Here is a 10,683-nt window from a genome sequence, read left to right as displayed (position 1 = left end):
TAGAGGCCCATGTACTATGCGATGTCAGTACACGTTTAAAAACTACAGGTGGTCAAAATTTCCACAGCCCTTCACCACAGCGTCCCTCATAGCCCAGCTTAGTAGCTTTGGGACAACAACCCTCATAAACCAAACGATAAATTATGTCATAAATGTGATATATAAGATAATTGAAAATAACTTATTATTGCATAAGGGACAATAAGAGTGGGAGGTAAGGCATTTCTGAGCGTTTATTTTAAAAACCAACACTTTGTGCATGGTAAGCAGCCACAGGGCGTAGTCAGAGCCAAGCCACCACCAACAACTAAGTAAAGACCTTGATATAGCAAACATTTTTGCTGGTCCAAGTTACTTTACTAGAGGGGTTCTACTGTGGTTCAGATCGGTTTTGAAGGATGGCAATAGTCAATTAGTCACGGTCACAAAAAGATGGGGCAGCCATAACCTGATTTTTATGTCATCAAACATTAGTCCCAAGTTCTAACAAGGGTACAATCCCAGTACACTAAAGGTATCTATGCAATACTACTACAAATTCACTATGTTCTGAATTTATTTTATTTTCAAATACTATCCTTTTATTACGGTTAACTTCTGTTGTCCTTTCCAGACTGAAACAAGGTATTATCAAACAACAGATGCGGTACACTGTTACTGCAAGTTTAACAAAAAGACTTTTTTTTTTTTCTTCCAGACATGAAGAAAAGACCGCAGTTGCGGCAATGGCCCCATCCCTAAGAGGGCCCACCCCTGGATCCACCTTTGATTGCATGATGGCCCCACACGATCACACACACTCTTCAGAGCTTCCCCTGCCACCTCAGCGCGCAATGGCCAGCAGATAAAGCAAGGATTTTTTCGTTATGACCAGGGGATGGACGTCTCAGTTTAAACAGGAAAAAAAATGACAAAAGTGTGCCGTAACGCTCTATCCAAAATTCAGTTTTAACCGAAAAAGGTTACTTTTGGCTTGCAAGGCGTAGCCAACTGAGAGCTGAATACGCGTAACGCTCACTTAAAATTGATTATTGCTTGCAAGGCGTAGCTAACTGATAGCTGAATACAAGTAATGCTCACTTAAAATTGATAACTAAGCACGGATGCCACAGGCATGATGCGAAGATGGTATTGTAGGATAAGCAGCGCAGTAGTACGTTTAAGCTATATCTCCGCTACTTTACGCGCTTCTGCAGACCACCGTCTTCTCACTAAGCACGATTTCTTCACTACCAACAGCCTTCTTGCTAAGCACAATTTCTTCCCTATAAGCTGCATTCGATTCAGCTGTGGTTAGCAGCACCGCCTGCTCTGGTTCAAGGTGCGCTGCACCAAAGCCCTCAATTCACAGTGCCCCTGCACCGCTATCTGCAATTGATTTGGGTGCAGCCGTGGTGCCGCTGCGGTGCAGGGAACTACGGCACCAAGGAGGAGCACGAAAGTTGTGCACGTGCAGACAGCGTTCAGCAGACGACGTGCACACAACGGACAATGCTAGTCAATATTGACGGTGAGGTAGCAAAGGTGTTCTCTATCGGTGACAAGTCTGGTGTAATTCTGCACGAAAATGGCGCTGTAATCTACACGACAGCACGTAGTGTTCCATGTTTTGTGTTAAAGCTACCAAGTTGTTTAGACGCATAATTGTGACAGGCCGACCGTGTGCATGCGAGTTCACGCAAAACATTTTTTTCAGATGGCAGAACTGTGTGTGTGCAGCTGGCAGACTTCGGGAAGGGTGACTCTGAACGTCTTTTGCCGCAACTGGCGTCAATACCGTCGCCTGCTGCACTACGCATGCAGCAAGATGCTACAACTTTGCTGCTGCCTGGCCCTTCAGCTGTAGCTACCCAGACGACGGAGCCACCTCTAAGCAGTGAGGAGACCCTCTGGAGCTGGCGGAGGGCTGTTTTTGTTTAATATCTACATACAAGGAGCTGAACGAGCGAGGCAGGTTCAGGTATAGTCAAATACAACTTCCTCTATTGTAGATATCGGAAGGAACTCTGGGAACACCTCACAGAAGCTGTAAATGAATTTGGTTGCCTGTTTACAGCTCTACAGATACAAAAAAAAATGAAAATCGCTTGAGCGCGCCTATAGGCGAGCGAAATTAAACAATGAGAAGTATGTGCGGGGGGCTGGAAGATACGAGTTCGACGAGTAATTTTTTTCCTTCAATTTCCATGAGCTTAAAAAAAACACGAATATATCCGTTGCCGCTTCCCTTGAACGTTCAGTAGTACTGTTTTTGCTGGTTTTGAAGCTCTATACTGCTAACAAGAGCATGAAGATTTATGAACATGCATCTGGGGCGCACCTTTTGGTATATAGTGTGTGCAAGCGCCTTTAGCCTACACCTGTTGTTCCAACCAATATGGAACATTTTCTTTTCTTTATGTTGTCTATAAATGGGGAATATGCAGTACACACAGTAAATGTTCTCAAATGTTACTGTTCTTTGATAACCCCTAAATCTGTCCTATATTAGCACTTTTCTCGTTCATACTGCTTCATAGCTAAACGTACCATCGTTTTGTGTCTAGTGATGTCTGCTGATTCACACTAGCAAGCAAGACTTGTGCTGTACAAATTGAGGAGGGGTACACTACACCTTACCAGCACAACTTCATTAACAGCCTCGCATCTTTAGGTGTCCGTGTTTTACAAATTCGCCGCATGTTTCACTCCAGGGAGCTTGCAAAGGCGCTCGAGAGAGAACATCATGTCACCCCGACAGTGCTCTATGCTTCTGGGCAAAAGATTGCTCAACAGAGTGTAGAAAGAACCGTGAGTTGTATTTTGTGACTGCACAATGCTGGTGGAAGTGGCCCCGGGTCAAATGTCTTGCCGTAGGCAAGTTAAGCACAAAGTGCCTTCCATTAAATGTGGCCTAACCTTCATTACAGAAATCCCAACAGCTGGGCAAATCAATACAAATTCATATTCTTAGTAAGCGTCAGGTGTACAGTCATTCAAACTGACAATGAAAGAAATGTGTCAGTTGCACAGTTTTGCATGGATGCTGCTACACTTCAAAGCAATAATTGTTATTAATAGTAATACCATCATTAAGTAGTTGTCATTAATAGCAATACCATTGGTAAGTTGTATGGGCATAAGGACTGCAAAATGACATTTTTGCAGACAGTCACAAGAAGAAGAGGGGCAGCCTGAACCTGAGGACCGCCGCCCTCCAAAAGCCAGGCAGGCAAGAAGAAAAGAGGCGACTGGACACCTATTGGTTTACTTCTAGAGAAGCTGGACGAGCTCAACCAGAAGAGGGCTGCCCGACATGAGCACAAAATGAAGCTTCTGCAAATATTTGATGCAGCATACGAGGCCAAGATAAATAACTCTGCCTTCATTTACATGACGGAAGCCAACACCCACCAATACCAAGGAGCATAGGGGATTCTTTCATTGGTGGTGTTAATCGTATATAAATAATGCAATTAATTTCACTATTTTTCAACTTCCTTATCAATTATCTTTCAGCAGTAGACTAATTACATTAATCATATCTAATTAATTAAATCCACAAATTAAAAAATCCCCTGTGCTACTTGGTTTTGGTGCTCGTTGGCTTCCGTGATGATGTCATAACAAGCCCCTCTTTTCCCTTCACTTGTCTGCTTTCGCCTATTGCACATGAAGTCTGCATTAATCATCATACAGTTACAACCAGTGCGAACATCGGAAGGGGCTCGAGTCCAGAACAGCGAATCAGAACCACAACAGGAGGAACGGGCACAGCACCATCTCAGTATTTTTATTCTGCCTGATAGTTGGGGAGCTTCAAGATTTCCAAAAGATACAGACGTGTTTGCAACATGAACAAGTGTGACACTGCACTGGTATCAGCTCAGCACTGAGTTTCTGCAATTGCCTTCCTCCATGCCGTCATTTCTGCAATGGTTGGTGGAATCGTCGAGAATGTCCCTCTTGTTGCAGCACCGATTATGCCATACACATGTGCCTAGAATAATTACTATGCATGACCTGTCAATGTTATTCCGAGTCAACGAAATATAGCCTTAGGAACCCTTGTTTTAGAAGGCTAAGCGCATGTTCAATAGCCACGTGTTCCTGCTCCCTTGTACTGCTCCTTGTACCTGGAAAACGACCCTCCATTATCCATGTATGCAGCAGTGGGTACACCCAATCACCGAGGACGTAGTCAGCATGAGCTTCTCCTCGGCGTCACTGAAGAAAGTGCTCTCCCTTAGCACACGAGTCATGTGCCGATACAGGAAATCCAACAAACACATCATGCAACCGGCTCTCGGCACCACAGATGGCCTGGATTATCAGAGACGGGTACTTTTTTCGGTTATAATATGACCTCGCTGATTAACTTGGCCTCTTGATTTCCACGTGGCTGCCATCTATGCACCCTGTGGTATTTCATGGGCCCTTGCGGCTGCATCAGAAGAGAAACACCGTTTTGATCCTTTGCCACTCTCGCTCCGTGGGCCACGCAATGAAATCTGCACCGATATCCAGAAGAACGTCCAACACAAGTCCAACACTCTTTTCAAGCACAGGGACACCGACGACTCTATCAAACGTGTTGGCGATTCAGTACATACTGTTCTGAGAACCCAAGTAGCTTAATGCAATAAGGCAAGATTTTTCGGAGCGGATTTGTGGACGCCCTCCAAGAGGTGTCGGAAAATGTGCAGAGGCCTTGAGGCGCCGTCGAAGGTTCTTAAATGTCTCTCTTGACAGTCTGAAAGGCCTTCTGGACTCGAAGTTGAAGTATCTTGCAACCACTTCCTCATAATACATCGGAATGCAATAGCGATCTGGGTGAACCATGTGAGTGGCAGCGAAAGAGAGCACGGTGTCTGTGTCCTCATCTTCACTGTTGGAAGAGTCGAAGAACTCCATAAAAAAGAACTCTGTGATGTCGTCCATGGCCAACTCCATGGCTGATTCCATGGCTGAATCAAATCTCGTTAGGCAAGAAATACACGACAGACAAAAAATACACGCGAGAACCCACTGCGAGCAAACAACTAGGCCTGCGCCTGCTCGATTGAAAATTGCCACACTTGTGAAGTGTGGAGCGTCTGACGCACTGCACCAGTACCACGGAACTGGTTCTACACCACGGTGGCACCAGTGGCACTTTATCAGAATTGGTGCTGTGAACCACCCCTGAATCGAATGCAGCTATCATCGCTTTCTTAGAGCAGTCAGTTGGTTTATTGGGTTAATAAAATTCATGTAGTACATTGACAAGAAACCTTCAAAGAGGCGTCATGAACAAGTATGTTTTGGCTGCCGTAACGACTGAGCGCAGTTGCATCACTGCGATCAACATGCATACCACGTGATGCCCCGCTCTCACACTCCACGCAGTGCGGCAACCGAACAAAAACTGGCTGTGGTTTAGCTCTGGATAAACCTGGTAGGCAGCAAGAGCTACAGGCCATGACTACGCTTAGGCTTCGCTGTGGTCAAGCGATGTAATGCTAGTGATGATTTACTTGGATAATCTCTGTCTATGCTTGGAGAAAGACACATGGTTAAGCAATGGCTGCAACTTTATTTATCCCAATGGATATGCAACGGTGCTCAGTAAAGTAGTGAGATTTTGTTTCCAAACTGTCGATGGCGTAGTTTGACTTAGCGAAGGTTCGCTGAAGGACCAAGTCTAAGCTGATCCCCCATTAAGCGGTGGTGCTAGGTTGCATCTTGTTCATATCCAGTTGAAATCGTTTTTCAGCAGCTTTAAGAAATGCAGGGTCTCTCTTGGGATCCTTGTTGAAATCACCAGTAATGACTACCAACTTCCGTTCAGCGCGCAGCACTGCACAGCAAGGGCAGCTATTGTCACCCTTGCCCCCACACAAGGTTCCCGTTGCCGCTGAATGGGACGATTGGCTATGGACAGGGAATAATTGAGGAGCCCTCATGTGTTTGGTCGTCCTCTCCTGCGGGCTCCGAGCAACGACGCCGGTACACGAAACGTTGACGCGACGGCGAACTAACGCTACGGCTCACCTCCCGCTACACCGAACCATATGTATATACACACTGCAACAGCCCCTCTCCCTCTACTACTCATGCGCATAACTGGCGAGGCGAGTGGCGGCTCCTCCACAACGAGCGCAACGGCAGAGTGACGTCATGCCAAATGGCGCGCCAAGCGGTGCGACCATGGCGAAAGTGCGACCATGCTGAAGAGGCGAAGCGGCTGCCGTAATGTAGCTCTCAAAACAAAAACATGTCAGCCTGGTACTTAGAAGTAAACTTCCACTTTCGTTCTTGCCTGCTGGCTATCTCATATAACTTGAGTTACTTTTTTAATAAGGGTAGCAGTGTGCAGTGGCTAGAGAATGAGGATTAGGTCGACCTTTATTTTAAAAAAATAATCGACCATTCTAATGTTCGGCATCGATTTATAGACGTGGAGCCGACCTACTTGCGGTGTCTAAGGTAGTTTTGGACTAGCAACAGGTAGTATGCACCCAGTGCCGATGGCCGTTCCTGTCAGGAAACATGGGGCCCCATGCCTAAAAGAAATTAATTCATCCGCTGAAGAATATTCGAACTGTGCGCCGTTTACCGGGCTCATTCGCGCTAGTGGTCGCTTCCTCACCTCAGGCGTGAGGGCAAACTTCTGATTGCGAGAATGTATAAGAGCACTCTGTTTCGTAGCTCCCCGCGGTATGGCATCATGGTACGTGCATAGCTCAAAGCAAGACATGGGCAACGACACAATCGCAAGGCCAGCAGAGATCAAAGGCAATTAAATGGCACACCTTTCTGCCTTCCATACTTGCATGCATCCCGGCTGTCTAGCATGCGGTGAACTGAGCTTCCGTCCGACGTATAGTTTCATTTTCTAGCAAAGCGCTACGTTGGGGATTGCCGGGACTCTACTCTTATACTACAGTCAAACCTGGATATAACGAAATTGAAAAAAGTTCGCAATTTTTCGTTATATCCAGGTTTTCGTTACATGCAGTTTTGGGTTAAGACTGGTAAGGATTATGCCAAAACGAAATAAAAATTCGACAGATATCAATTCAAGTGAACTCGCCATTCAAAGAATTTATTTAATAGAGAAAAACTGCGTAATTTTCGCTTGCTGTTTTTGCCCGATCGAAGCCACTACTCGGCGCTCCAAGGAAACTAAGGCATCCATGGCTGCTTCATCGTCCTGCGAGCCGACGAAATGGCGCAGAACGTCCACCGCGTCCATCAGTTCCCTCGCGGTGGGAACAGCACAAAACGTATCAGGCTCTGACGAACCGTCACCTTCAAGGCTATCTTTAACGGTTTCGACAAGTGCCGCATCAGTCATCTCTTCCGTAGCCACGGCGCCGTTGTCCACGAACAAAAAGTTGCACAGCTCGACACCGTCGGGCACCCCACCGTTCATGCGTAGTTCATCCCACGCTTCTGCGACCTCGGGTGGGCTTGAAGGTTCGTCTTCAGTGACTGTAGCTTGAATGGCCTTATTTACCTGAGCCTTGCCGAAGCAATTGGTGATCACTTGTGATCCGACCTCTTGCCACGACGCAGCAAGCATTTCGATTGCTTGGTAGATATCCACTTTTGTTGGCCATTCAAGGCGGATGTCCAGGAGCATCTTCTGTATCAATCGACGCTGGTAACAGCATTTAAAGCTGTTAATAACCCATTTGTCTAAGGGCTGTACCAGAGAAGTGCAGTTAGGTGGCAAATGCTGCAGCTCGACCTTAGAAAGCTGTAGGCCTTCCACATGGTGCGCGGAGCAGTTGTCAAGCAGCAAACAAATGCTGCGAACTTGTCGCTTGACATCTTGGTTGAGCTCCTTCAGCCAGTCGTAAAAAATTGCCCGCGACATCCAAGCTTTGGAGTTTGCCACATATTTTACTGGCATCCGCCCTGTTCCTTTAAAACATCCGGATCGGGCATTGCGGAAAATAACAAACAGGATTCGCTTGTCGCTGGCATCAGTGTTGGCGCAAAGCAAAACCGTCACGCGGAGTTTAATTTGCTTTCCACCGCGGCAGTCTTCTCCTTTCAGTGAGAACGTGCGGCTCGGTAACATTTAAAAAAACAGGGCCGTCTCATCAGCATTATAAATGTCGGCAGCTTCATAGTGGCTGAAAATGCCGGGAAGCTTCTTGGCCACCCACGAGGCAGCAGCATCGCTGTCTGCGGAGGCAGACTCGCCAGATACCACTTTTCCGACGACACCGTGCCGGCTTTTAAATCCTTGTAGCCAGCTGTTACTCGCTTTGAAGTCGTCGTGGCCCAGGATACAAGCAAAATCTATGGCTTTCTGCTGCAAAATCGCGCCACTTATGGGCACGTTTTGTGCTCGTCTGTCCAAAAACCATGCAAACACGGCGTTGTCCGCATCAGCATACGTCGACGTCTTCAGTCTTTTCTTCTGGGCGCTTGTGCCCGACTCCATCGCACTGCGGATGCTTTGTTCTGCAGCAAGAATGGTTGACAGGGAGCTGGCTGGTATATTGAAGCGGGCAGCGACATCCTTCTTTTTTTCGCCGGTGGTAACCGCATTCAAAATCGAGAGCTTATCTTCAAGCAACAAAACTTTGCGTTTCCTCACAGCAGAACTCATCGTAACGAACCGACACCGTAAACACACACCAACACACACACGTCAACACGCTGACGAAGAAGGCTTACCATAACTGCGCCGCAACACCACGAAAAATTTGTCATAGTAGTGCCACCTAGTGTCAAGCTACAAAATGAAAGCTTAAAAGTTGCTACGCTTGCCACGGAGCGGCGATAGCGGCGCTCAACATCATCATCATCACTGAGGTCTGCTTGTTTGCTGCGATTGCAAGCGTTCTGCTCGCGGTCTACTTTACCTTTTAATATAAAAACTTACTTAAACAATATTCATTAAAGTTGCGCACTGCCCGGTCAAATTTCGGGCAAAACATTACAAGATACAGCTCGATGATCAGAGCCACGGATTCGTTACATCAAGGTCAACTGCCGCAACGAGTTCGTTACATGGAGGTCGCCTATACATGGGCTTCAATGGGGGATGTGCTGGGGAATTGAAAAATTTCGTAAAATCCAGAAATTCGTTACATAGAGGTTCGTTACATAGAGGTTCAACTGTATCTACTGCTCGATGGGGAAAGTGATGTTCAGCATGGGGAAGCTGAAAAAACGGCATGCAGTTCAAATTGCTCTAAGCAAAGCCAATATGCATATGAATGTTTTTCTTTTTTTGTGCGTGGAACTCCATGCCCCCAGCATGAAACAGACACTGGCACGAGGCGTGCACTACCTGCAGCAACCCCTGCTCGGCCAGAACTACTCACACTCCACAAATAGGTCGGTTCTGCGAACTCAAAATTGAGATGATGATTTTTGTAAACAGAAATTCTACTTCTACGTGACAATATACGGTAATCTGCACTTATTAAAGTAACAAAATGGCACCTACTTCTTGCCATTATCCCATGATTCCTGGCATGTCTCTTTGAGCAGTGACAGTTCGTCTCTGGCCATGCAATTCGTCCATGGCACCAGTCACATGATACTACGCATCCATTGGTATTGTGCAGTGGTAGTAAAACAAAAACAATTTCATGATGTGTTGTGCTGGGTTTAGTGCACATAAGCACCTAAGGCTATCACGCGCCAAAAAACAATTTCAGCCAATCCGCGGCCAGCAAAAGCCAAAACCTAAACAAGGCCAAAGCATTTCACCCTAGGTTTGCTGCAGGGTGACACAAGTAATTACCCTATAAACATGTGTAAGGGCCGCACCCCTGTAAAGGCCACACCCTGTTTTCCCCAAAGGAAATATTAAAAAAAAAACATCTGTGTAAGTGCCACACCCAAACTTTCCAGGACCCACAGGGGATTAGCCTTCGAAATGCTAAGGGCCTTAGCCTCCAAGATCAGCTCCGGGGGAAAGCAGTGGTGAGGTTGATTGCGGAGGCCACGCACGAGCACAGGAACTTCCAGGTGCACATCACAGATGGCGCCCGGGGCCGCGTGTCATCATCACCATCACCAACTGTGCCACAAACTCCCGCTATTCATATCAGCATCAATATCACGAGCTCCAGTAAAGTCATGGGAGCTGTGGTAGTGTGTTAGTTCACTGTAGTTACCTTCGCGTGCTTCCGACGAGCACTGCAATTTTAGCAAGATGGGCAAGCACAAAGCTGGGAGTTTGATCTTGAACAAAGCAAGCGTAGGGCGGGCAGGAAATTCGATGCGGCCAAGAAGTGCGTCCGACGATGGCACAGCCAAAAGGATGCATTAAAGAACATGAGCCCTAAAAACTGTGTTTTCTGAGGAAAGCCACGCAAGTTTCCAGAACTGGAAGGAGAGCAGCTCTGCTATGTGATGGGCATGCGGAACAATGACTATGCGTTGACAGCGGACATGCTGCGCGCTACTTCTTGTAGGATGAGAATGCACCAAAGCACAGCATCACCTAAGAGTCGGAATACTGCGCAAGTGGAGACTAAACATAGAATAAATTGAACGTAGACAGTAATTCTTGTTTGATACTAATTTTTTAGGCAATAAAGCAACAAACGGCTAACACGAGATCGTTGATCGTTGCAACCAACAAACAAGTGCAACTTTATCGTGAAATTTTAAAACAAGCACGTTCCAACATAGGCTGCGTGCTCAGGTGGAATCCTCCATAGCGCTGTCATATTGGGTAAACAGAGG

General features: G+C 46.6%; 1 protein-coding gene across 6 annotated transcripts in view; it reads right to left on the bottom strand.

Moving 5' to 3' along the window:
• The window catches only part of LOC144112617 (uncharacterized), a 145,449-nt gene that overhangs the window by 75,249 nt on the left and 59,517 nt on the right, over nucleotides 1-10,683 (bottom strand). The window lies entirely within an intron of this gene.

The sequence above is a fragment of the Amblyomma americanum genome, chromosome 1 (genome assembly GCF_052857255.1).
Source record: "Amblyomma americanum isolate KBUSLIRL-KWMA chromosome 1, ASM5285725v1, whole genome shotgun sequence".
Taxonomy (NCBI): Eukaryota; Metazoa; Arthropoda; class Arachnida; order Ixodida; family Ixodidae; genus Amblyomma; species Amblyomma americanum.
This window is presented reverse-complemented; position numbering and strand designations above follow the sequence as displayed.